The sequence below is a fragment of the Podarcis tiliguerta genome (genome assembly GCF_965153285.1).
Source record: "Podarcis tiliguerta genome assembly, chromosome: 9".
In the NCBI taxonomy this organism is placed as follows: Eukaryota; Metazoa; Chordata; class Lepidosauria; order Squamata; family Lacertidae; genus Podarcis; species Podarcis tiliguerta.
Window position 1 is genome coordinate 27,814,164 of NC_139542.1, and position 26,664 is coordinate 27,840,827.

The 26,664-nt window shown below is 41.7% G+C and overlaps 1 protein-coding gene across 1 annotated transcript in view; it reads right to left on the reverse strand.

The window, feature by feature from the left end:
- PDE5A (phosphodiesterase 5A) overlaps positions 1-20,427 on the reverse strand; it is a 129,927-nt gene extending 109,500 nt beyond the window's left edge. Inside the window, exon 1 of the mRNA XM_083457267.1 lies at positions 20,264-20,427. The gene's annotated coding sequence lies outside the window, so the exon portion shown is untranslated. The remainder of the gene's footprint in view (positions 1-20,263) is intronic.
- Between the last annotated feature and the right edge of the window lie 6,237 nt (positions 20,428-26,664).

A 26,664-nucleotide genomic window follows, 5' to 3' on the forward strand; every position in this document is an offset into this window, starting at 1 on the left:
CATTCTATCACAGAGCTACAGTCTTTCACTAGTCTCAACAATGAAATTAATATGTTGAATTGCAGACAAATTAAACAGGTATAGGGCAGGGTTTTTTAAAAAAATTAAGTGGTTTGTTTTGCAATCCCCCCCTCCCCCCCAAAAAAAATCCTTTCACATGCTCCACAGGTAGAAATTCCTGGAACAACAGTGTAACACATTATATAGACAAGTGATCATAAAGACAGAAGTATTTTTAAAAGAAAAGATTTTTTTCCTCTCTTGTAGTAAGGGACTCAGGTGGCACTGTGGGTTAAAAGATTTTTTTCTTTCTTGTAGTAAGGGACTCGGGTGGCACTGTGGGTTAAACTAGGACTTGCCGATCAGAAGGTCGGTGGTTCAAATCACTGGGATGGGGTGAACTCCCATTGCTTGGCCCCTGCTCCTGCCAACCTAGCAGTTCGAAAGCACATCAAAGTGCAAGTAGATATATAGGTACCGCTCCGGCGGGAAGGTAAACGGCGTTCCATGCGCTGCTCTGGTTCACCAGAAGCGGCTTAGTCATGCTGGCCACATGACCCGCAAGCTGTACGCCGGCTCCCTCGGCCAGTAAAGCGAGATGAGCGCCGCAACCCCAGAGTCGGCCACGACTGGACCTAATGGTCAGGGGTCCCTTTACCTTTAGTAAGGCTGCAGTTCTTCTTTCAGCTAGACACCCAACCCAAGCTACACTGAATTCAGGCAAGATTGCAGTCTAGGGATCTTGATCAGCCATATCAGCTAATATTTCCTTCATCACAATGCACACCAGTGAATTTATGAAAAGTTAATGGTGCTTTTATTCAGCACTATGAGCTTTCACTGTTGCCCTGCACAATTACTAATGGATCGCAAAGAAGTGTGAAATGGATGTTGCCAAGAAAGAAAGGTGCCGGTACTGCATACTCTTGAGTACCCTCATACCCTCATAAAAAAGCACTGGACATGGCACACAAAATTACCACCTGTTTCATCAAAAACCTACTTCACTACCCAGATCTGCCTCAGGGGCCCTGTTCTGGGCATCAGAGCTGAGGTGGGTGGGCAGCAACCCAAAACAATGCTTTCTTGGTGGTGGCCCCAAACTTTGGAATACACTCTCTGGCACCAACTTCAGTGGGGGGAGGAGGCAATTTTTTTCCAATTTTGCTCAGGCTTTTTATATTTTTGGTTCAATAAATCATTTTAACCTGACTATTTTTGTTTTGCTGGCAGTAGTTTGTGCTGTGCTTTATGTTGTCCTTATATAGACAGTATGGGTATTTTACGATTTTTATTTTTTAAATAAAAAGTACTTGTCAGCAGTTCTGAGAGACAGTCACTGGAAGTGGCAGGATACAAACTCTCTCTACATATCAATAATGTTCCAATCTATTTTTTGTGATTTACGTAACACGGCTTCAAAGGCGCCTTCTCTTTCAATTTTTATGCGCCTGCTGAAAACTCTTTGATCCCTTCAGGCTTATACAGGTAATTAAGAACACAGTTTTCAGTTTTCCATAATAGCTGATTTCAATTTTGTATATGGCTTTTGTTGTATGGCTCTATGTATAAATGTTTTTACACACACACACACACACACAGAGAGAGAGAGAGAGAGAGAGAGAGAGAGCAAGAGAGAGAGAGATACTTTGGTTGTTGAAAGGCTTAGTTGTCAAACAAATAGGCTCCAGAAGTCAAACATTTAAGACATTTGACAAAATGCAACATTGTTGGCTAATTAAAGCAATCAAAATGTACAACTCATGAGGTATGTACAACTCTTTTTTAAAACAACCCGAAAACTCAAAACTTCAGGGTATCCATCATTATCACCTCTACTTGCCTGATGACATGAGAACACCAAAGACAGTTCTTTTGAATGTTAGTAGCTGACTAGATAGGAGCAACTCCAGAAAGAAATCACTTGAGGAAGCAAGGTGGTAGAGTCTAGAACTGTTTAGAATGTAGTAGAATTTCTTAAACTCTCTCACACACACCTTGAGCCAAGTGAAAACTGAGATTCCACTCTATATCCCAAAAGCTGCACTTATTTTCCTTGCCCTGGACAGCACAACAGATACCTTTTTCCCACATCTTTTGAGCCTGGTTCCCTCATGTTATTAGAATGAATTAGCCCCTTGTTTCAGGGCGTCTATGAGTCTACATGGTATGGTTATTATTCCATCAATACACTTGCCCTCAGACAATATGAAGCCTTTATCTTTAATCCAAATACACCATTTATCTTCATTTACTTTGGTTAATTCTATAAACAGAACAGAATAATTTTGGAATCCCTGCCATCATAGACTGGTTAGTCTCTTAAGGGGCCTCAGCATAAGATCCAAAGTATTTACATAGGAGATCCTTGAAGGCCTGTCTCTGCATGTGTCTGTTCTTGTGCTGTGATCTTCATCTGTGACCTTCCTCCAGGATCCACTGACACCAGAGCTTTGGCATGTGGTTGCAGGGAAGCGGATTTCTCAGTTTTGGCATTTTGTGTATGCTAATTACTTGTTTTATTGTGTTTTGAAATTTTGTAAGCTGCTCTGGGAATTCCATTCCCCTGCCCCCAGTGATGGGGTATAATCAACCCCTAAAAATTAATAAAACTAATACAATATTATATCTTCTGAAATATATTTCTCCTCTCAAAATGATATTTCCCCACCCCACCCCGTGCAAATTATTCACTTTTGTGACTATTTCCTTCCTGAAATTATTCATCATGGAGAAGAATGCATATAGACACAATATGAGGGCCACTATCAAGGGGCCATAAAGAAGGCTGATCGCCGAAGAATTGATGCTTTTGAATTCTGGTGCTGGAGGAGACTCTTGAGAGTCCCATAGACTGCAAGAAGATCAAACCTATCCATTCTTAAGGAAATCAGCCCTGAGTGCTCACTGGAAGGACAGATCCTGAAGCTGAGACTCCAATACTTTGGCCACCTCAGGAGAAGAGAAGACTCCCTGGAAAAGACCCTGATGTTGGGAAAGATGGAGGGCACAAGGAGAAGGGGACGACAGAGGACGAGATGGTTGGATAGTGTTCTCAAAGCTACCAGCATGAGTTTGACTAAACTGCGGGAGGCAGTGGAAGACAGGAGTGCCTGGCGTGCTCTGGTCCATGGGGTCACGAAGAGTTAGACACGACTAAACGACTAAACAACAACATCAAGGGTTAGGAATCTCTTTCAGCCTGAGGGCGACATTCACTTCTGGACAGTCTTGAAGAGGTCACATGCCAGTGGCAACAGTGGGCAGGGCAATGAATCCGAAGTTTACCTTTGTACAGTAGACTAACTTTACATGTACTCACATACCCATGTCTATCCTCTATCTAGGCATGTAGGAAGCATTATCAGTGTGCAAATACACATTCCAGCCAGGCAAAAGAAACTTCCAAGGAGGGCATGAAACAGAGCTGGTGAGTGTTGTGGCCTCGGAAGAGGGGATGAGGCTGGGGAAGGGAGAGAGTCCCGGGCAAAGAGGGCTAGAGGAGGCTGTGGAAGGCCAATTTGCAACAAGGAATAGGAGTCAGTGGCACAGTTCGGCAATGAGTGGTTTGAAGAGAAGGATAATTGTAATCTACTTGACTCACTGTACATGTCCTGTCATTGTCTCCTGGGACGCAGAAGTTAAAGTCACCAATGGCAGAATTTTGGTGTCATTAACCAGAGTGGAAGATACACAAAGTTGACCCAGGACACAATGAAGTGAAGTTTACATGCAGAAACCCCATTAAAATGAATAGGTGCTGCATAGGAATGCCTGGACAAGTCCAGTTGTCGTTCCACAACAAAATTCAATCAAGACTGAAAAGTCCCACACATACAGTGTGACAAGGATTAATTCTTCAAAGGAAATTGTTCATTACCTGAGCTGACCAACTTGCTACTGAATGACCACACAGGAGTTAATCGTTGCTAATCCTATTGTTCATGAGCTATAGCAATGCCAGCTGCAACAAATTATTATAAATAAAAGAAGACGGAAGTTGAAGTCCGTGATTAATAGTTCAGTGAATATATTATAGTGAGTAAGTATATCCAAAAGGTATTATTTCATCACTACATTCTTAGTCTGGGATACTGAAATAATGGCACACATATAAAAGCTAAATACCAGCCTTTACTGATGTCCCGAAATCTCAGTAGCATTGCTTAATTAAATGATTCAGATGTATGGCAGAAAGGCCAAAAACTTCCATCACTGCATTATGTACCCTTCACAATGACTGTGGGTGCCAAGATCTTGATCCTGAAGTTCATCTTCCTACCATCTGCAAAATAAATGCTCCTTGGAATCATTGAGATGTGCTTTAATGCTTTACAGCTGTTATAAATCTAATAGCTCCAATCTAAATGGAGCTATTTTGCTCTTGTTTATAACCTATCAACAAAATATGTTCTCGTGTAGTTTCAAAGAAACAATGACATTAAACAAGGAGAACTAACAACCTTGCATTTTTACAGCCTTCTAAGTGAATGTTTTCTTAGCAGGAGAAGATTTGTTATGTTTATCAGGCTGAGTTAGAGCCCTTTTAATCATAAAAAGGTGTAGCCAACAAAGAAATCTACTTCCTTCTTGCGCAGTGTACATTAATAGCAACATCCAGCTGGACAGAACTCACTACCATTCCCCGTTATGGATTCTGCACATATACATAATTGCACATGATAAATCTTAGCCAACACCTAAAAATGTATTGTGTGATGACGGCAAACATATTTGCAGGTATGTGCAGAAAGCAATGTTATTACCATCATGTGAAGGGGAGAGTGTGGGAGAGTTAACTGTCCTTTCCCCCTTCTGAATGTCCCCATTGCCATTCTTGCAGCAGCAGCTCCCATGTTGGGGGCTGAATATCTAAAGTGGGAAGCCTGCTGGACTTGAGTAGGCTCCTGGGCAATTATGGACCCTAAACTTCCAGGGGAGAACAAGTCATCAGGTCAACTTTGTGCACTCACACTTCCGTATGTGCAGTGCCTAGAAAGCATGGCTCAGAGCAGTTTTCCCCTTGCCCCATTCCTTTTCAAGGGAAACCCTGCTATTTAGTGATAGATCAGAACAAACAGCAATCTGGGGGAAACCTGAATTGTTTGCTCCAACTGAGTGCTAAAGAGCAGTTTTCCCCAAGGGGAAAGCAGCGGGACAAGAGGAAGTGTGGATAAGCTCTTTGACATGTTAAAGCCAAAGGAAAAGTCACTAAGTGAAGAGAATAAGTGCCTAGAGATGTTGTAGAATCTTCATATTTGGAAGTGTTAAAAAAATCACGGAGAAAATCTGTAATGTGGAGGAAATCCAGTCCGCATTTTATGTGTTCCAGTTCACCAGAGTCTGGAGGATTTCCAGTCCAGGCCTTGAGGCAACTGAGAACATAAGATTTCTGCCAAGCTTTTCTCATGCCTAATGTGTGTTTGAGTTTGTTCTAAATAAAGTGTCTTGGTTACTATCTGTCATGTGAAGAGTATATCTTACTGTTGTAAAAGGTAAAGGTAAAGGTACCCCTGCCCGTACGGGCCAGTCTTGACAGACTCTAGGGTTGTGCGCCCATCTCACTCAAGAGGCCGGGGGCCAGCGCTGTCCGGAGACACTTCCGGGTCACATGGCCAGTGTGACCTCGCTGCTCTGGCGAGCCAGAGCCACACACGGAAACGCCATTTACCTTCCCGCTAGTAAGTGGTCCCTATTTATCTACTTGCACCCGGGGGTGCTTTCGAACTGCTAGGTTGGCAGGCGCTTGGACTGAACAACGGGAGCGCACCCCGCCGCGGGGATTCGAACCGCCGACCTTTCGATCGGCAAGCCCTTACTGTTGAGGATCCTTCAAATATATGATCACTTGCTTTAGGGGGGAGGAATTTCTCTAAGTTAGACCTGCACTATGTGCACCCCACAAGCTGCACATAATACATCAGGTTATGCACAGTAGACTATCAGACTATGCTTGATATAAAATAATGTCATTCATATGGATCTTTAGGAATAATGCTGGATAAAATTTAAATGAACAGATGACAAATAAATACATACTGTATATAAGAGACTTTATTTCAACCGAGAGTAAGCTAGCAGTGGATTTAGCCCCATTTCATTGACATTTACTCACTATGCTCTTTAGAAAATAAGATTGCCTTAAAGGCCCTGTATACCTGAAGGAGCATCTCTGTCCCCATTGTTCAGTCCAGGTCTAGCTCCCAGGGTCTTCTGGTAGTTCCCTCATTGTGACAAGTAAAATTACAGGGAACCAGGCAGTGGACCTTCTTGGTAGTTGCACCCGCCCTATGGAACACCCTCCCATCAGATGTCAAAGAGATAAAAAATTATACAACCTTCTGTAGACATCTGAAGGCAGCCCTGTATCAGGAAGTTTTTAATGTGTGATGTTTTATTTTGTTGTTCTGGTGATGGTGTTTTTGTATACCCTAGTGGAAGCCACCCAGAGTAGCTGGAGCAACCCAGTCAGATGAGCAGGGTACAAAAAAATAAATTATTATTATTATTATTATTATTATTATTATTATTATTATTATTATTAAGACTAAGGCTCCAGTTAGTCATCCAACATTTTTTTCTGAGAGTAGGTAGCCACACACCCCTAAAAAGATCAGTGTGGAAAATGATATAGTCCTCTCTTGTTCTTTTGTCCCTAGCATTTTGTAATGAGGCACATAGTGGCATTAAAAATGAGGGTTCTCATTTAGGTATAATGGTTGACAACTGCCGAAGTTCCTATTAATTTAGTCTTTGGTGTTGCACATTCAGTGTATAATAGCATCCTTCACTCCTCTTCCACATTCACATGGCTGGAGGAGGAATAATTAAAAGTGCCTTCACATTGATTGTCTTGTGATCTGAGCATAAGAGCATCTCATAACAGAGGAACTGAAGAGACCAGCTGTGCACCCTGCTTTCTGTACTCTTTCACTGCCTGTGTATGATAAGCAACATCTAAAAGAGCATTTGCATTAAGGCTGTAAGAGAAAATTGCATTAGCTGTTATTACTTTCATCTTTTTGTTCTTTCTACCAGGTACATTAGAAATAAGAAAGGGCTTCCTGTTCCTTTTATGCTTGCATAATCCTATTTCAGTGATATGGAGCTGAATAAAATATGATACCTTCATAAAACCAGATAAAGGCCAAATGCACAAGGCCAAGTGCAATCTTGACTGAATCTCACTGAATTTAAAAGACTATAACCTCCCTTGAAATCATCTCCCCTGCCTCTCTATCCAAAGACAGGAAATGCTCAGGCCAATGCCAAAAGCTATTTTATTATGCCAAAATGGCAAATTCCCCGTCTGGAACAAATGCATAAAGTTAATTATTTTATCCAAAGCAAGGCATCTCATTATTTTTAGTGGGACAAAAAGCATATTTTGAAAGAATAACATTGTTTCCCCAAGACACCTCTAAATGCTTAGTTCAGTTTTCCCTGAGTCACTCACTTGTTTTTTAAGAACTGGTGTGGAGCCAGTTGAAATTGTCCCCATTTGAAATCTCGGCTCATGAATGTTCTTGCCAGATGGCCACAACTCAAAACAACCCACTGTCCCTCTGTCTCCCATCAGTAGAAGAGCAAGGATGGTAATGCAGGCCTAGCAAACAGGTCCATTGCACAGATCTCTAAGGCAATGTATGCATTGTGATTCAGTGCTCTTATTACTTGTACAAAGCATCGTGAATGTTTAAATGATGTCCACATTTGAGCATCATTTAACTGTTAATCTGCTTCCACCTTGCCCCCATTCAAAGTAGACTGGAGCAGTCCACCCGTACATGTATTTGATTCTACATAGGTGATACAGCTTTGGTATTTCCCGTTCGTATCAGTAGACATCATTACTTTTGTGTTGTCCCTGCTAGCTTGGGATAGATATGAATTAGAAAGAAAAGCCATCTTTAATTTTATTTTTTTCCATTCTGCATGACACACAGCAGAAGAAGCAAGGATGTCTACATGGTTGTGTACCCTCCCATCTTGGTACCACCAATAAAGTGGAGAGGGTTTTCAGTCTGTTGTGATTAAAGATTTGTTGATCCATGAACCAATTAAGTTGATTAAAGCTCCAATCCAAAGGTCACTTCCTGATGAGCCAACCCATTGAATACAATGGGACTAGCTTCTGAGTAAACATGCACAGGATGACATATGTAGTTTGCAGTCTTTTGGGGGGGGTGGATGACACACTGTAAATATTTTAGCTAAACAGCTGCATTTTATCACAGATTTTCTACACAAAGACTCTTGTCTGAAATATTAAATCTGTAAGGTTTTTCCCACTCAGAGAGACTCTGTGAAAAGCCATCCATTATCCAGAAGCTTGCTTTTTTTAGTGCAAAAAGGGGGAGCGGGGAGATGCAGATGGACAACTGTTTACATCTTCTCATCATTTGCAGAGGTTATTTAGCAATCCCTGCAAATGCCTTTCATACAGCTGCATTTATCTGTGCTTTGATTTTAACTTCAAATATAGAGAAAGCACAAAGAAAGTGTTAAATAATTTGGTCCAGACAGTCTTGGATTTCAGTACAAAATATTTTAATAAACAACCTTATTTAACAGTTCATTCTGTCTCCAGTGTAGGTGTCAATGGTGTACCTAAACCTGTCATACTACTAGGAGGTTTTAAAAGCAATCTATGAAAAAGGTTGGCAGCAGAGGCAGTTTTTGGATAAAACTAGACACAACAGCACCACAACAGTGCTGTAGATAGATAGATAAACTTTATTTGCCTTAGCCAACGGCCATAGCAACATAAAACAAGCAATATATACAATTAAAAAGACAACAATGAATAAAAAGGACAATCAAATGATCAAGATAGTGGCCCTTAATCTCATTGCACCCTCGATAAACCTAGCAACCTTTGCTGTTGTCTGATCACTTTGATCTGATAACAGAAAGAACAATGTGGCTGCAGATGGGTGGCCTGGGATGGTGAGTAGGAGTGGGGTGATGATCTCATTCCTCAGGTCTTTATAAAGGGGACAGGACAGGAGAACATGAGCCACTGTTTCCAGATTGCCACCTCCACAGGGGCAGTCGTTTCCCAGTTGGAATCTTTTGGCATCTGCCCTCAAGTATGGTAGGGCATCACATCCAATCTGGCCAGTGTGAAGGCATGTCTGTATTTTGGGATAGTTAATTTATACAAATATGGTGCCAGGAAATCAAACTGAGGGGGGGGAGGCATACCAAGAACAGAGTTTCTTTATAATGGCCAGGTTGTTCTGTTGCTCTAAGTCCTTCAGACGCTGTTCAACTAGCCCTTTTGCTTTAATAAAGCCCATCGTGAGAAGCTGATGTGGGTGGAGTCCGCAGGAGAGGAATTTTTGGTGCATAATTTTAGCATTGCACAGGGCGCCACTGAAATTTGGGGACACAAAGTGCTGCTGGTGGTAATGGGAAAGGATCACATTGGGGATTCCCGTGTTATTATGGCAAGAAGATCCATATACCCTGATATAATATAATTCTAAAAATTATTAAGAATCACAAGTGTGTGTGTGTGAGAGAGATCAGCTATATTAATCTCTAGCTATATTGAAACCACTAAGCCAAACTGGTATTCTAATCAACTGTCTTTAGAAATCAAAACATTATCACCAGATTTAAATGCATGAAACTGTAAAATCATATTTAAATCCCACTTGGAAGTTGCTCCCCCCCTCTGCTTCCATTAGGAGTATATTCTGGAATGTATTTCTCAGAAAAATCTGAACTTTTTAATGGCATCTGGTTCTCATTGAAACGTGGGGTTTTTCTCTGTGGAGTTTTCCAGCTGTGTTGATTGAGAAACAGTAAGGACAAGACACTTGCTAGAGGTCACTGAGGGAATTTCTGGTTCAGTCCAAATGTAAACAGCTTCATTTATATAATACATGGAAGCTTCCAGAATCACTTCATAGCCCTTTCAATAACCATATGCCGATTGACTTAGAAGAGAGTCAAAGTTTTATTCTGGCATGTGGTGTTTTGGTTCTGCACCCCTCCCCCTCCCCAAGATGTAACCCCCCCCCCCTTGGCATCATTGTAGAATTATCCCGGTTTGTGCTGTTCATGTACTTTGAAGTCACAGAATCTAGCCATCTGCCTATCAAAGAACAATCCAACATTACACCTTAAACCTACAATCTGAAATTGATCTGAATCTGGCATGTATTAGCCGATCGTAAACCTGACAGTATCCATTTACCTATATTGCCTGGGCTCACGATATACGATATCTTTATTGTCATTGTCCCATGCAGAACAATGAAATTGAAATATTGCTCACAGTATTGTTGAGCTCGACACTTAAATCTGGCAAGCCTAAGAGTGGGTTTATCCCACACAATGAAAGGAAAATGTGTTCTTTCTCTGCTTCTGCTATAGTGTGAGAAGTAAATATCACAAATCTCTATAGTGATCCTGGGATCTCCGTCACAGCCCACTCATTTCAGTACACGACAAACTGCAAACACTTATGTTACAGCCAAACTGTAAACAGATAAAGATCCCCTAAGAAGACTCCTTAGAATGCTATTCAGTCATTTGGATGTTTATCCCACGAGTCCCAGAGGCTCGAAGCTGGTTACAGTAATTTAAACACACAACTGAAACCAAAATAAAATTTTAAAACTTGTCAAATGTCAAACCCTTCATTTCTCATCTACTCCCACCCACGCCGGCTCTCAGAATACCACTCTCTGATTTGAATCTAGAGATAGAAATCAATTTCAGCCTAATTTGACCGATAAGCGTTGCCTAGATGCTTGGGTGGACGACATGACTGTGCCAGGCTCCTTCCTGCAAATGTATCAAGATCAGGACAAATGCCATTGATTTGCAGAGTTTAATTGCATGCATTATGTAGCAGATAAAACTTATCTATAGTTTTCACAATTAAGCACTTGCATGCAACTAAGGTTGGAGATGACAGAAGAGCTTGTAACAGCATCCCCTCACATGTTCAGTTAATGTGTGAGGTGAGGGGATTGCAGCCGCTGGACAAGCCCCAACGCTCTCTTTCTGCCTGTCTTTTTGGCTTCTTTATGTTTTTGGCTACACATTTGCCCAGAGTTTATAGTTCATGGCACCCACAGAAGATAAGAGAAAATATGTGCTCAGGAATTCCCCCCCCCCCCAGCACTCAGAATATTGGGCTAAAGCTCAGCCATGCTTCACCCAAAAGCCATGACTTAACAGCATAGGTTTATTCTAATGTGTTCCACTGAATATTATATTTTCTACCACAGTTGGCCCCTTAGGCATGGAAATGAAAGCAGGGTGGTACATTCCAGCCATGTTCTTGTGACCATGTATGGCACTGACCTTCATGTGTACAGCTTGAATTGCCAATGATTAAGACTCTATTATCACACCTCCTGGTCTTTTTGTCCACATGGACATTCCAAAATATGCATTCCTTAAGAATGCATAGCAGATTCGTACATTTTCTGCACACCACAGATGCATGAACTAGCATGGTTTCCTTTTTGTCTGGCCATTATTAAGATTCAAGAGTGTGTGGTCAGACAGTTGTATAAAAAGGCTACATTCTTTGGGGGATTTTTGATTTATTTTTTTTAATAACTCCTACATTTTAAAAAGCTATCCAAATGTAGTTTCAGACACTTCATCTTGATAAGAACCACAAGATTCTGTTGCAGGCTAAAAAAAATAGCAGAAGAACAGTTACAACACAATTTATGATGGTGCCTGTTTTCTATTAGCCTGGAAATATAACAGGAACTAGATCTTAACACTTTCCTTTTGGCCCTAAATACAACCATGGAACGCAACCCAGCACGGAAAGATGAACAGAGAAAAATTAATCAAATGCTTCAAGGCTCAATGAAAAAGAGTTTGTTCACTTTTTAACTGGGAAGACTAAAGATCACATTTACTCACAATTTAGTTCTCATATTTGGAATACTGTACTGTATTGTTCTGATGCAGTAAAGTAGAATGTTCAGGTCCACTACAATTTTCTATTCTGCCCTGAAATCTCTAACCAAGATTGCCTGTTAACAACAATCTTTTCTCTTGTACTCCACATATTTTAAAGCTTGAGGCTTTCTGATGAGGCAGTAAAGAGAACTATCCCAATTAGTACCTATTTGTGACAACAGACGGTGTGTGAGAGAAAAACATGTGGCTAGACAACCCAAGGGTATCAGGCTGGGCTCATAGGCACTTCCATACAAACCCCATGAGCTGTGCATCCCATAACCAACCACTCGGATTTTATTGGAAATGGGTTTGGTAATTGCTAATTAGGAAGGGCTGTGCTCATTAGGGGAATTATTCTATTTAATACAAGTGGAAGAAAAATGAAATGGGTAAACAAGGCCTAAATTTTGAGAGACTTACTCATAACTAGAAGCTGACTCAGGCTGTGTACAGATGCAATTATTTCAGACTGATTTCCCTGCTCCTACTTAGCTGGCTATGTAGCCCCTCTTCTGCTTCAGTAAATATACTGTAATAAAGTATGTTGGCATAGTCACTTATAACCATAGTGTAATGATGAGAGAGTCTTGCTATGAGGTCAACAGCTTTGCTGGGGAAGCCTGTCTTCTCCTTTAAAACCTCAGACGTTAAGGTCTAGTGCTGGAAAAAGGAAAGCATTTTGTAGGGGCAGAGGGAAAGAGTTGTAAAATAAGAAGAAAATGATATTGAAGTGGCATACTAAATCATCTGGAAAAGGTGATGGGCTGGGCAGAGAAGTTCCTGTTGTTAAGTCTAGTCCACTGCATACAATTGTACTTTCTCCTCTCCTTACATGAAAATTGAATAGAAAATGGTTTCTCCTGACAGGCCATGGTGGTGATTTAAAAAGTGAAATGAAAAGCAATAAGCAGAGGTTTCAGTAAGGAGGTGCATTGCTGCTCAGATTGAACCATACTGAGATTACTAAAATGCATGCTGCACTAACAAGATTAGTGCATAAGGTAAATACCACAGACTGCTGTGCTCATGGAACATGAGAAACATGGGCACAAGCCAGCTAAAGTAGAACTGATTTAACTCCCAATGATTTCAACAGAATGCATTTGGCATTCCTCTTATGGGGAGATGGATGGAATTAAGAGAGTTTAACTTTGGGAGGGGTTTTTTAATGCCCTATCTAAGTCACATAGTTATTACTTCATTGCTGACATCACAAGAAGAATGTGTTGAGAACTTCTTCAGTCCAACCTTTGGGGTTGTCGTCCTGCAGGGCACCAGTTTGAGGAAGGCTGCCTTTAAGAAAGACCACTTTTTCTGGATATAACTGCCTACAGAACTTCTATAGAAATACATGCTTCACCACCCACTTCTTGCTCTCATGTCTTTAGATGATGAAAAGAGTTAAGTTGTGGGTGAATATATCAGACAACACAGCGATTCTTCAAACAGCTCTTGTTTATTCAGAGGCCAGAACAGAACTGAGCTGAAGGGCTCAGTCAGCCTGCTTATATAGAGCTCCAGTACAATGTTACTGTAGCAACTTTCTAAAACTATCCAATCACTGAACGTCATTTTCAATCCTTCATTTGCATAACTATCTACAGTATCCCCCTGCTGGCCCAGGGTGAGAACTTCAGTACATAACAAAAACCAACTTAAGTTAGAATCATAGGGTGGAATTCAACACTGTGGTATTACAAAAGTTCTGACAGTTTGCTAGATGTAATAATCCCCCTCACTTGCTGTCCTGGGCTTTCCCCCAACCATGCTCAAGCCAATGTGTTTTTTTTTGGGGGGGGGGGAGGAGAAAGCCACACTGTGTGAAGCCCCCCTTGCACAAGGTTTTAACTGACAGGGTTTGTTAGGTGATTTGTCTATCTTTACCCTTCAAAAGCAAAAAAGAAATGCAATGCTAAAAACTAACTCCTTCATTGCATTATATGTAAACAGAAGCAGTCCGAAATTATTTTTGAATGAGGAAGAACAGCAGGTTTCATTAGCAACTTGTAAATAACACAGATTCTGGAAAAGATAATTAATTGCAACACACAGCTTTTTAAGTCCCTGCAATAAGTTTGCATTTCATACAGTACCATCTGGAAGAAGGAATTTGCAGAAAGGGACTCTTAGGGAGATAATTGTCTACCACGAATAACAAGAACAACGCCCTTGAGGTCAATTACATAACTTTAGCAAATTTTAATAGGCTAGATTTGCATCTACAGGCTGCAGTCTTTAAATACATTATCCAGAGGAAGTCCTGGTTCACATATTCCAGTTTGTTACTTAATGACTGTAGCATCAAATGGTGCCTTCCATGTGTGAATGAAGGCCAAACTGGTTATGATCAGATTACCTGTTCCTTTCTAACATTCTGCTTTGTGGGATACCCTTGGAAAAGATGTAGGAGGTGCACAGAGGGAAAAGTGAAGTTCCATTAAACAAGCAGAAATCCTTACTTTAATGGGACAAGCTAGCCACATACCATCCAGGATGTGAACACGAGGCAACTACAGCAGCCCCAACAGATACCCATCCAGCCTCTGCTTAAATATTCCCAGAGGATGAGAGCCCACCACCTGGAGGCAGTCTGTTCCACTGTTGAACAGCTCATAGCCTTCAGAATTTTCTCCTAATGTTTATCCTAAAACAGCTTATTTGCAGTCTTCACCCACTGGTTTTAGTACTGCTCTCTGGCACAGCAGAGAACGAGGCCACAATCACACAATATATCTTAAGCCCCAAGATACAACTTTAAACCAGGCATGGCCAAACTTAGCCCTCCAGATGTTTTGGAACTACAATTCCCATCATCCCTAGCTAGCAGGACCAGTAGTCAGGGATGATGGGAATTGTAGTCCCAAAACATCTGGAGGGCCAAGTTTGGCCATGCGTGATTTCAACACTCAGGGCTTCCACCAAATAATTCTGGGAGTCAGAGGTAGCATGTCCCATTTCACAGTTTAAGGCAAAACAGAGAGTGCCACCCTGACCTGCTGGCAATACCTCCGCCCGTGCTGCTCGCCCTATCACCTCCACCACTGGCAGAGAAGTGGCACAGGCATCAGTGCCAATTTCCAGCAAGATCAGTGCAATTTGCCCAAAATCAATGAAGCTTCTCTGCCAGTAGTGGAGCAGGCACAGTGCTGATTTCAGGGCTTCTGCCACCTGAGGCAGAGGCCTCACCCCACCTAATGGCTGTGCTGGCCCTGCTAGGAGTTGCAGTTTGTTAAAGGTGTTTAGACTTGTTGGGAGGCTCTTACTACCCTCCCAGAGCTGCAATTTTCAGAGTGCTTAGCAATCAGTCCCTCTTCACAGGGAACTCTTATAGCTCTGGGATGGGAATAGGGGTCTCCTGACAGTTCTCAGCACCCTTAACAAACCACAGCTCCCATAATTCTTTGGGGGAAGGCATGCCTATTAAATGGATATAATGCAGCTTTAAAAGTACAATGCAGATGTGGTCTGAATGCTGATTAACAAACCAGGGAAATAAATCAAGATGTGAGGCGGGGAAGGGTGAGGGAAGAGCATGTGGTTATGGCATTTGTCTACGGTTTATGTAGCCTTGGAGCCATGGGCTTGGAGGATCATTCAAGCATGGGCAGTGTTTTGATAACTGAAGGCTATATTTCAATTAATTCTTTTGATGGAGAAATTTCAATCTGTACTGTTTCATGGCAATCATCCTCCTTCTTTGTAGTGGTTTAACAATGCCCAGAAAAAAATGTATTTTCCAGTTTTACCCAGACATTTGGATTATGCATTGACTGAAAGTGGTCAGGAATCAACTCCAGTAAAAAATCAGTTGTCTGGCAACCTTAGCTGCTTATCATGATTGTTAAATCATTAGGAACATAGAAATAGCATAATACTCATGCCATAAAGACAGGAGTCTGGAGATGCTGGGCATCTAATGCAGCTTCTCAACTCCATTAATTTTCTTTAACAAGACAAACAAGACATTAATTTAAGCCCAAGGAAGGCATGCACTGCTCCCTGCATCATGGCTATGTTTGAGAATGCTGTTACGAGGACATTCCCTAGTCATGAAAATAAACATTTCTTAAAATATTTATTTACTCTCAAACACACATTCTGGAGATACTCTTAAGAGGACGACAGTTTGCATCTTTACATTTATTGCCTTGCCTTTTCTGTTAACAGGTGTGCTAGCAGAAAAGAAACAAATATTGCTCTCTACCACATTCCTTTTCCTTTCTGTCTATTTATTGTGGGAAGCCAAGGCCATCTCAGTAATCTCTGTTCACCATTGTGCTCAAGGCTGTCTGTAGGTTGTCTACCTGGGATTTAGGAAGGTGTTACAGTATTCTACACACAAGATTGCTGTGTTAACATCATCTGTGCTCTCTGTGCTGAACTTTGGCTACAGGATTAAACTTACACAGGGGTTGCTAGCAAACATGGTTGGTTTAACAGGGCTATATACAGGGTCCAAGCAGAGCTCTAAAACACAAGCCTTGGGAAAGAAGAGTAAAGGTTGTGTCTGAATACGATACAATTAGGGCTGCCAGTGCTGTAGATGTTTCTTTTGCCTTGGCAAGGCTACTGTACTTTCAGCAGTTTCCTGACAAGCAAACATCCAAAAGGCAAACCTTTTCCTCATTATTGCATCTTTGTGCCAAGCAAAGCCGCATTTCTGTGCGCTATTCCACTGCTGAATGCCTAGCAAAAATCCTCAGAAGCCCTACCTACTTCCAAGCAGGTCAGAATCTTGTATGAGAGTTGCTTTGAATGAACAAGTAGGTACAGCAGCTGTTTATTTATTTAACCTATTGTGGAGGTGAGGCATTTGGATTCATCTGGCTTTGCGATATAGGAGTTTCAGAAGTCCAAAGTTCAGAAATGGTAATGAGAAATATGGAAGTACAGTGGGAAGCACCCAGTACTTATTGACATTATCTCTGTGGGTATTCCCAATATTAGTTTCTTGTTGCTCCTTGTTTTACTGATTTGTTCCCAGCTTCAAAACTGCATGTTAAAACTGTTTGATAATTATTTTAAAAGAGATATGTTTTCCCAAAATACTTCTACTGTCCCTAATTCCAGGAGTAGAAAGGCGGGCAGTTTCCTAAATGACAACATAACACACTTTACAAAAGCAAGTAATTTATGGTATTAAAGGGTTAGCAATACCTAGTTGGGTCTCATAGGTTTCCTCCCTCTCCACTGTCTGCCTCTCTTAACAAAGAAATACCAGAACATTATAATTCAGCTAGCTTTACTTTTATCTTTAGAAGGCTGTTCATACAAGTGATAGAACTATCAATTTGTACAAGCTACTAGGATAAAAGAAAGGGTGGAAGTGAACCCTAATAAGCAAAGAAGCAAATATTGCAATATTCATTTAACATCATTCATTGAAGAAGTATCTACTTGGCAAGTTATAAGCAGAAACCTTCTTTAGTTCCTATTCCAGTTCCACCGTTGGCCACCATGTACAATATGATCTTATTCACAATTACTCCAACTATGTTCAATGGGACTTATTTCCCATGAAGTGTACACTGGATTACAACCAAGGGACTTTAAAATTGGCCTAAAGTTAAAGTTCAGTGACTTCATTTCCCTCACTCTTATTTCTATCAACCACCTTAAAGTATGCGAAAAGCGTAGGCTTCACAGTTGGGACTAAAATGTCACAAGATGTTACGGTGCAAAAGAAATATGAATTATTTGTGCTACATCAAAGTTATTATCAGTATCTTTAATATCTCACAGTTCTACTTGTAGTCTGTGGGCACAATCCATTCATCTTCTGCCTCCTATTGCCTGAGGATGTTTTGTGCTGCTGACTCCATCCTCACAACCGCCCATTCCTGCAAACTGATAGCCCACCTGTGTGTGGAGAGTGGCACTCCTGGAACAGCTGCGCACTGCTAATTGTGTGCAAAAGAACCCAACAGATTTGAATCTTATGTGTTTTGTTCTTATCTTAATGAGCAGAGCAAATGTGAGACCCTTCAAAGGTGTTTTCATAAGTTCATTGTTTATGAAAAATCTGTATTTGAAAGATACGATAAATCATTTATGCACAAATATTTGTAAGATTTGTAAAGCATTCTGAGAAAGAACCAGGAGTTAACAGACATGCTCTGAACAGCTAAATGTGAAAAATATAAGCAGGCTTTAACAGAAAGCTGAATATGACTCACCTCTTTGCTTTTTGATTTGGAAACAGCTAGCCCAGCTACATATTATTTTAACAGTGGTCATCCTGGACTTCAGCTGAACATGAGAGAACTTCTAAGCGGTATTTATATTAGATTTCTGTAATGGGATTGCTACCAAAACTATCTTTCTGATTATCAAATTATGCTAGCAGACTAAATGGGATCTCATTGGTTCTGAGGATACGCAAAACTTTGATCTAATTTTTTCCTATTGTTGTGCCAGAACTATATTTAAATGCTCCACCTGAGACTAGCAATTTTAATAGGCAATGTTCCGTTGGCCTCCCTGTGAGCAAGATAAGCTTATATTCCCAAGCCTTGTGGAGAGGTTACTATTTTTAAGAGGAACAAGCATGTCCAACTTTGCACTACTGCAAATTCAAGAAGGAGCAGAGATATGAAGCTAGTTGTTGTGACTCATAAAGAAAACAAAGGTAGAAACAAAGCAAAATAGACAGAAGATTTTACAGGGTCTTTTCAAGTATATTATTTGGGATTTCCATACAAAGATCAAATAGTAACACACACACACCCAAATCTCTCTCCTACTCTGCCAACTAGCGCCTATCACAGCAATAGGAAACTCTTGGAAAAATAGATGGGAACTCTCCTGTTTTGTGCAGGCAATAGCCAGGGAGTGGACCTGAATGAAAACTGCCAACCACTGAGGAATGGCTGGATGGAATACAGGGCCTGGTGGGGACCCGAGAGCCTCCACAGCGGCTGGGGAAGCAGCAACAACCACAGAGAAAATGGCGCAGCTCACAGTGGCGCTGTGGAGGTGCTGTGGCGAGCCGTAACCGCCGCTCACCCCGAAGTTGGGTAAGTGGGCATTGCTGCAGCAGATCCCATAACCATCTGCCAATCTAATGGCAAGAAAGAGAAGGCACTAGTCCAAACCTAGTGGGACCGCTTTTGGTGGCAGAAGATGATGGCAGAAGATGAAAACTTCCTGCAAGATACCTACAAGGCCTTGGGTTTAGCTGAGTCAGAGGAGGCATAATAACAGAGATATGGATTTAAAATCAAGATGAAAATATCCCTCTCACTTCCAGCATAAAGGCAGCTTGTAGTCTCATGGCTATGGGTATAGTCCAGCTAAAGTCAAGTGTCTTAGGCTATGCTTGGTTTGCCACAGGGACATTTAAATCTCCTGATGAAGTGGATTCCCACTACTTCTTATTGTCTCGGTCTTTCTGTCCTCTGCCCATCACCTTTCCCAGTCATAAGGCACACCTGGAGATCTCCATGCCACAGCAAAGTGGGCACATGCCAGGATCAGGGAATTAGCTGGTTGGTGTAGCTGCCTGCTGCTGTTCTGAAAGGTCTTGGGCTGGTGTCTGGAATAAGGGATGGCAACAGTCAGTGTTTTGCACACAGTCAATACTTTACCTAGGCCTTTGACATTATCTGTCTGTCTGTTTGTCTATCTATCCCCATTCTCTTGACTGTAGTTTTAAACTGATTTTAATATTGTATTTATAAATTTCTGTAACCCGTCCTGGGAATTTATGAGTGGGTGAGAAATCATCCCCATGGAACTTTGGGTGGATCGTGGACAAATACACAATTCATAGCAACATATTTAAGAATCCAATTAATAAACAGACAATGATTTCTACCACATATTTTCTTATAATGGCCTAAATCAATGGACAATTGTACAGAGTCTACTTCCATGTTTCTGCTGCTCCTCTTAAGGCATAATGCTGTTATTACTATGTCAGCTGCTGTCTGTTACAGTGAACTATTAATACTTATGCAGTGTTAAACTAAATTCAAATTTCTTATTTCTAAAGAGGAAAAGAAAGAAAGAAAGAAAGAAAGAAAGAAAGAAAGAAAGAAAGAAAATTTCTTTGCAAAAACAGTATCATTTATTTTTCCTGCATTTTTCCTCCTTAAAGACTTTTGTGTGACCTTCTGAACTGGGCGAAGCACTATGGCTTCATCTTCTAGTTATTTACATGAGGAACTCAAATGCCTTCATAAACATAATCCTGTTTGCTAATTGCATCACCCATTCTGACCTCTTCCTACTTTTCTTGTAAATTGTTTATTTTTGTTCATTCCATTTGCCATGTAGCGATTCTACCTACGCATATCAGTTTAGTGTTTAATCTTACCTCTTGATTCGCATCATCTTGCTGAGATGTCAGAGACAGCTCCTTCTTCTGCATACTTTGGGATTTTTTTATTGTTTGCATTAACATCCGTAGTTTGTCAGTCATGCAGCTGGGGTACACTCAGTCTTTCGTAAGCTCTTCTATGCTTCTGCAAGGCGGGGGTTTCTCTTTAATCAGCATATGGTCTGTAATATGGAGATTGTTTTGAATGTGATGTCATGGGAAAAGGTGTTAGTTGAGTCAATGTGGAAATTTGCCCAGATACTTTTAAGTTGCTCCTTCCTTGCACATACTGTCATCTGTTTGAGACCGTCCTGTTGCTTCCCAGTGGCTCTCCATCCTCACCCAGGATCACTTTCCAGTCCAAATATAGCACTAGTGGAGCGAATAATCCCCAAAAATGATTGTTTGGCAATCCAACCAAAATCCTTTCCAAATCCGAACCAAATGTGTCAGTGAGTATGAAACAGTTCTGAAGGATGCTTCTAAATGCCTCAATTTTATTTTTACAATATTGTGCCAATGGGATGATTTGTCATTGGTTGTTGAAAAATGTTGAGATGATTCAGTGCCGTTGTCAAGAGCTATAAACTGGAAGTTCACGTTTTAATCTCAGCTCATATGTAAATCTACCAAATGGCTTGAGGTAAATCATATTTGTCTCATAAGTTATCACAAGATGGAGGATAGCTATACCCTTCAGGGGAGTGGTTGTAAAGAATACATAATGTATGTGAAGTGCTTTCAGCAGGAAAGTAAAGTGTGATATAAATACCATATTCTGTTTATATTTTAATATGCATTCATTCACATATTACTTTATACTACAAGGAATGGGTATCATTGGATATAAAAAGTCTATTAAGATTTCAGTATAGCCACCATGGTAGAAAAACGTTAAACATCCATGTAGGTTCAAATTCTTGTTTCTTTCCAAACTTTCTGAATGGATGCATGTATCAGGTCAGCAGTGGAGACTGCCACCTTCCCACCCTTCTCTCCATGTACATTAATTGAGTGTCTGAAAGATCATAGGAAGAGCTGTGCTGGATGAGACCAGAGTCTTATGGGATGCAGCATCCTGTTTCCCATAAGGACCAAACGGATACCAATAGGAAGCCCATAAGAAGAACATAAAAACAATGGCCCTCTCTTCTTGTTGCCCAGTGATTTGTATTCACTCTGCCATTGATCCTGGAGTATAGTTTACGGACATTGAGATGAGTAGCCCTTGATAGACCTATTCTTCCTGAATAGGCCCAATCCCACTTGGTTGTGAGGTCTAGAAGACCTGCTCCCTGCCTTGCTGGCCTTTTCCCACCTGGCTTGGGAGGACTGGGCCCTGACTAACTGACTCCGACTGCAGAAGCTGAGACTGCTGAACTGACCCTTGGGTTGGGGTATTGTTTAGGTGGGATTGTTGTGTGTGTGTACACACACACACACACTGTTCCATTATGGTTGTGTACTTTTCAATGTGCTTTATTTGTTGTTTGTGACTACTTTCGTTACATTTGTAATTATTTAAATCTTTTCATGTTGTAATGCTGCCTTAAGCATGGTGTTAAGTATGGAAATATGACATAGAAATTAAATGATAATGATGATAAGAAAGGAACTGTTTCTTCAGTTCCCTCCTCTTCCCGAGGGTAGGCTTTATAGGTGATCTCCTGGAAAGTGGAACCTCACATGCCAATAAGGGGAAGATGATTGCTGCAATTTTCTGATACTTGAGAAGCTAAGGAAGATAATAGTGGTGGGCAGTTTCGACAAGCTGGTGGCTCCATCACCCTCATAAATAAATTTGTGAAGATGAGAGGTGCTATGTGCACCTGTGAGATCCATAGTTCTGGAATATCCATTCCAAAAATGAGTTGGTGATTCTACCACCCTCATAAGTACATTTGTGGAGTTTGGGAGTACTGTGTGCCCTTATGAGTCCCATAGTTCTGGAATATCCTTCCCCAAAACTGTCGCTGGACATAGTTAACTTTGATTATGCTATGTAAGATGACCTTGATTTTCAGTCAGTCAGTTGAGGGAGGGCTAGCCCAACTGTGCTGTCGTCTCTCATTTTTATGTCTGTCAGGAATAGTGAGATGTTATGTAACACTGGAGAGGGAGGGGGAGCTGGGAAACTGCAGTCAGCACTTCGTTTTATTTGGCTTCATGAGAACCGCTGAAGGCTGCAGAAGCATAAATGATAAAACAGACTGCTGGGCTGTGGCCTTAGAAAGGCCTATTTCCCTTTGAACACAGAAGAAAGCTCAGGTCAATAAAACATCACCTAATGCCTAATGGGACAGGGAAGGAAACCCACCCAGATTTAAATATTAATCAAAATAACACCATCCCTCCAAGAAAGCAAATGTATGTCACAAGATAGATCAAAGTCAGTGTGAACAGCAGCAGAGGAATTTGGGCAGATCTCTTCCTTTATTATTCCCACTTGCTAGATCCAGAATGGCTTTGCAAGAGCTCTACCTCATTATTCACTGAAAATGCAGGTTCCCAAGCGTTAGTCAAAATACAGGCAAATGCAATGAGTGGCAGAATGGTGCCAAAGCCTCTGTTGTTTATTCCTGGGAGCTGGGAAGGTTTAAAAATCCCTTTGGTTGTGCCTAAGTTGAGGTGGTACTGCTTCCCCTCTCAAGTCCCTGCTCAGTTCAGAAATATGGCCCATTTCTAAAATTAATTATTGACTAGAGCTTTGGGTATTTTTGTTCACTCTGTCCACTGAAATTATTTGAGTTTGTGGCCTTGTGCAACTCCTAACTAAGCAAGAAACACTTGAAGAGGATTGTATTTTAAGGAAGCATGCAGCAAGTCTCCCCACATTTTATTCCCAATAAAAAGTGAGATTGTGGTATAGCTTGGCCAGAACTGGATACATAAAAAAACAACAACAAGGGTTGCAATCCTGCATGCTACCACTCACATTCAATTCACACGGATGTCAGCAGGACTTTGAGGTTTATGTGCCCAAATTGCTAGCATGCCCCAAAATGCTGGTGTGTAATAACAGTTGCACAATCACTGACAGAAACACTACTGATCTGGACCACGACAATCCTAGCAGTTGTCACTTCACTAATTAAAGCTATGTTAACTGGAAAAGATAGAGAAGCGGAAAACAACGCCCCTCACCAAGACACCTGAGTCAGCCAACATTGCTCCAATCCAGTGATGAAATAAAGTGAGGACGTTGAAAACAAAAGCCTGTTCAAGAGGCAATCAGCCCTGCATCCACAGTGGCTAGCTGAAAGTGAAGGTTTCAAACTTCCCCCAAAGTGCTACAAATATTCAGGAATGTTGAAAGGTATCGTTGTTATTTTTAAAAGAAATGCTTGAATTGGATGTTCAAATTCCACTGAGCACCCTGGCACTTTCCAGCTTGTGTCATTTATACTGTTGTCTCCTGTGAAGAAGGAAACAGCTTGCAATGTGCAAATGAGTGTGGTTGTGTGGCGATCACACAGGGTCCCTGGACGTTTCACTGTCTATTGATCCCTGTGCCACCACTTTATTTCTCACTGCCACCACCCAGGCCCTGCCTGGTAAAATACTGAATCCAGTCAGGGTTAAATTGGAACATAACTTCTGTTTATTTATTGCAGTTTAACAAGCCTGTGGTTTCATAAACAGTCTCAGTCAATTACAGTCATGGGATGCCTATCCAGACCTATAACTTCCGCTACTTGCTCTCACTCACTAAACCACCTCTCAGATATTTACTTGTCTTCCTAGCTCCTAACTGTTCCTGACTCAGCTTATTTCGCTACACTAACTCAACCTACCCACAGACTCTATCTCAATTCACTCCCACTCCAACCAACCACCCAACTCCCAACGAACTCCTCCTTCGCCCCTCCCAGAACTGGTTTTATAGTTCCTCTGACTCCACCCCCCTGGGTCCTGATTGGGTAACCTGCTTAATTATTTTCCCTCCAACATTCTCATATGTTAACGTCACAGGCTGTGTGTCCTGTTTTACAAGACAGTTGTTTATTTAAAGGAGATTTCTGTTCCAAGACTTGTTTGTCCCAGCAGAAAAGACCCCTTTTGAACCATAAGATACTTTTCTGTCTGGTTAGGTGCTCGCTGCTTGCAGCACTGCAATGGTTCAGTATCTGTGATCAAGGAGCACGCAGAGAACAACTTGGCCACACCCCTATGACCTGTTATTGGCCACACCCTTGGGAGACGCTAGCAGACCCACCAGGCCTAGTGGGCAGCAGCCACCACTGGGTGAGATGTGTTTTATTTCTATTTCAGTCTATTAGTATCTATAATATTTTATTATATTATACTTCAATTACAGTAATTTATTGCATCTATATATATAGCTTAGCATATAGTAATTATTTGCACACCTGTGCCCTGGGTGTTGCATTTCCTCTCTTTTTTTCCTTCAATGTGTATATGTCGGATGTGCATTAAGTTCAGCGTTTACAACCTCCTTGCTTAGCCCACATTTTAAATGTTTTCTTAAGAGATGATACAGGTTGGATAACTCAAAAGATCAGCCACAGCTCTAGTACCACCATACAGCATGCTTTGGCAAATGCTCGAGTCTATGCCACCCTACAGGTGATACCTTCAAGCAGAGGTCACAGCTGCCTAACCCCCCCCCCCCAATCCAAACTCTTTATCAGCTGTGGTTGCCATCTTTATTTCCACAAAATGCAGTGCACTGGAAGTTCTGGTTCCAGTGCATTGTGGGTTAAAAAACAACCCTATGGCCTCCACCATGATAAATAGGGGCTGCTTTTTTGTGATAAACGGGACGCGGGTGGCGCTGTGGGTAAAAGCCTCAGCACCTGGGGCTTGCCGATCGAAAGGTCGGCGGTTTGAATCCCCGCGGCGGGGTGCGCTCCCGTTGTTCAGTCCCAGCGCCTGCCAACCTAGCAGTTCGAAAGCACTCCCAGGTGCAAGTAGATAAATAGGGACAGCTTACTAGCGGGAAGGTAAACGGCGTTTCCGTGTGCGGCTCTGGCTCACCAGAGCAGCGATGTCACGCTGGCCACGTGACCTGGAAGTGTCTCCGGACAACGCTGGCCCCCGGCCTCTTGAGTGAGATGGGCGCACAACCCTAGAGTCTGTCAAGACTGGCCTGTATGGGCAGGGGTACCTTTACCTTTACCTTTTTGTGATAACAGCCATGTGTTTGTTTGTTTGTTTGTTTGTTTGTTTGTTGTTGTTGCTGCTGTTTTTAAAAAAACCTTAATGCCCTGCAACTAGAACTTCCACCCAGCCAGATGCCAAACACTCAAAATCATGGAGCCAGCCCTGATCAGTGACAACTGGAAATTATGGGCATGGTTCAACTAAGAGATACTCTTGTACTTCTTGTTTTCCTTGCAGCACTCACTGCTTGCTGATGCAGTGGACCACTTTTTCCACACAGAATGGCATCATCTCTCACAAAGGGAATTGCTGCAGGGAAAACAATGAGCAATGCTGCGTGTCAGGTTCTCTCTACTGAGCACATTATGCTACACTGGTTCCTGTCCCATAAGTGCAACTATCAAAAAAAGCCATACAATACGGCCGTACTTGGGTGTTTTTAGCTATGGTGTACAACATAGGAGCAAGGAGCCCTACCACTTATGTCTATGCATACAGCATGAACATCTGTAGGGAGAGGGTCATCACACATATGATTTCACATGCCAATGTTCTTCCGGGTTTGGGGTTTTAGATACCAGAGAAACCTTCACATACAACTATATGTGGAAGGCACTAATCCCTGCACATATTCGTGCTGCTATAAACATAGAAGATGGGGAGGGCAAGCATGCAACGTTGGGGCAGGGCTACTCAGCGTGACCCTGTTCCTTGCTCCTGTGTTAAGGGGCATCTATGGTGACGCGTTTTAAAAATAAAAAATGAATTGGATTCCACCAGTTTAAAAAGTCCCCGTGCAAAAGCGCAAGCCAGGAAACATCAGAAAGCCGCAGTATCATATTTCTAATCAGATTTGAAAGGCAAAGATGAAGGAATACGCTTGAGCCTAAACAGAACTCTTGACAGTTACTATAAGTCAAAGGCAGTTAGCATAATTTTGTGGATGGATAGCATGTGGGAGCATAAATTCCAGTCCAGGGTACAGTACTGGCTTGGGTTTCTTTCAGACTGAATCAACAGGCCGATTTTCGTTTCCCTTAATAAGCTAGCTATTCTTGGGGGTCAGCTTTAACGTGTATCTTGCTAAGAACATAAGATGAGCCTGCTGGATGAGGCCCATCTAGTCCAGCATCCCGTTCTCACAGCCGCTAACCAGATGTTTATGGTAAGCCTGCAAGCAGGACATGAATGCAACAGCACTCTGCCCAGCTGTAGTTCCCAGCAGCTGCCATTCAGAGGCATAATTCTTCTGACCGTGGAGGCAAGACATAGCC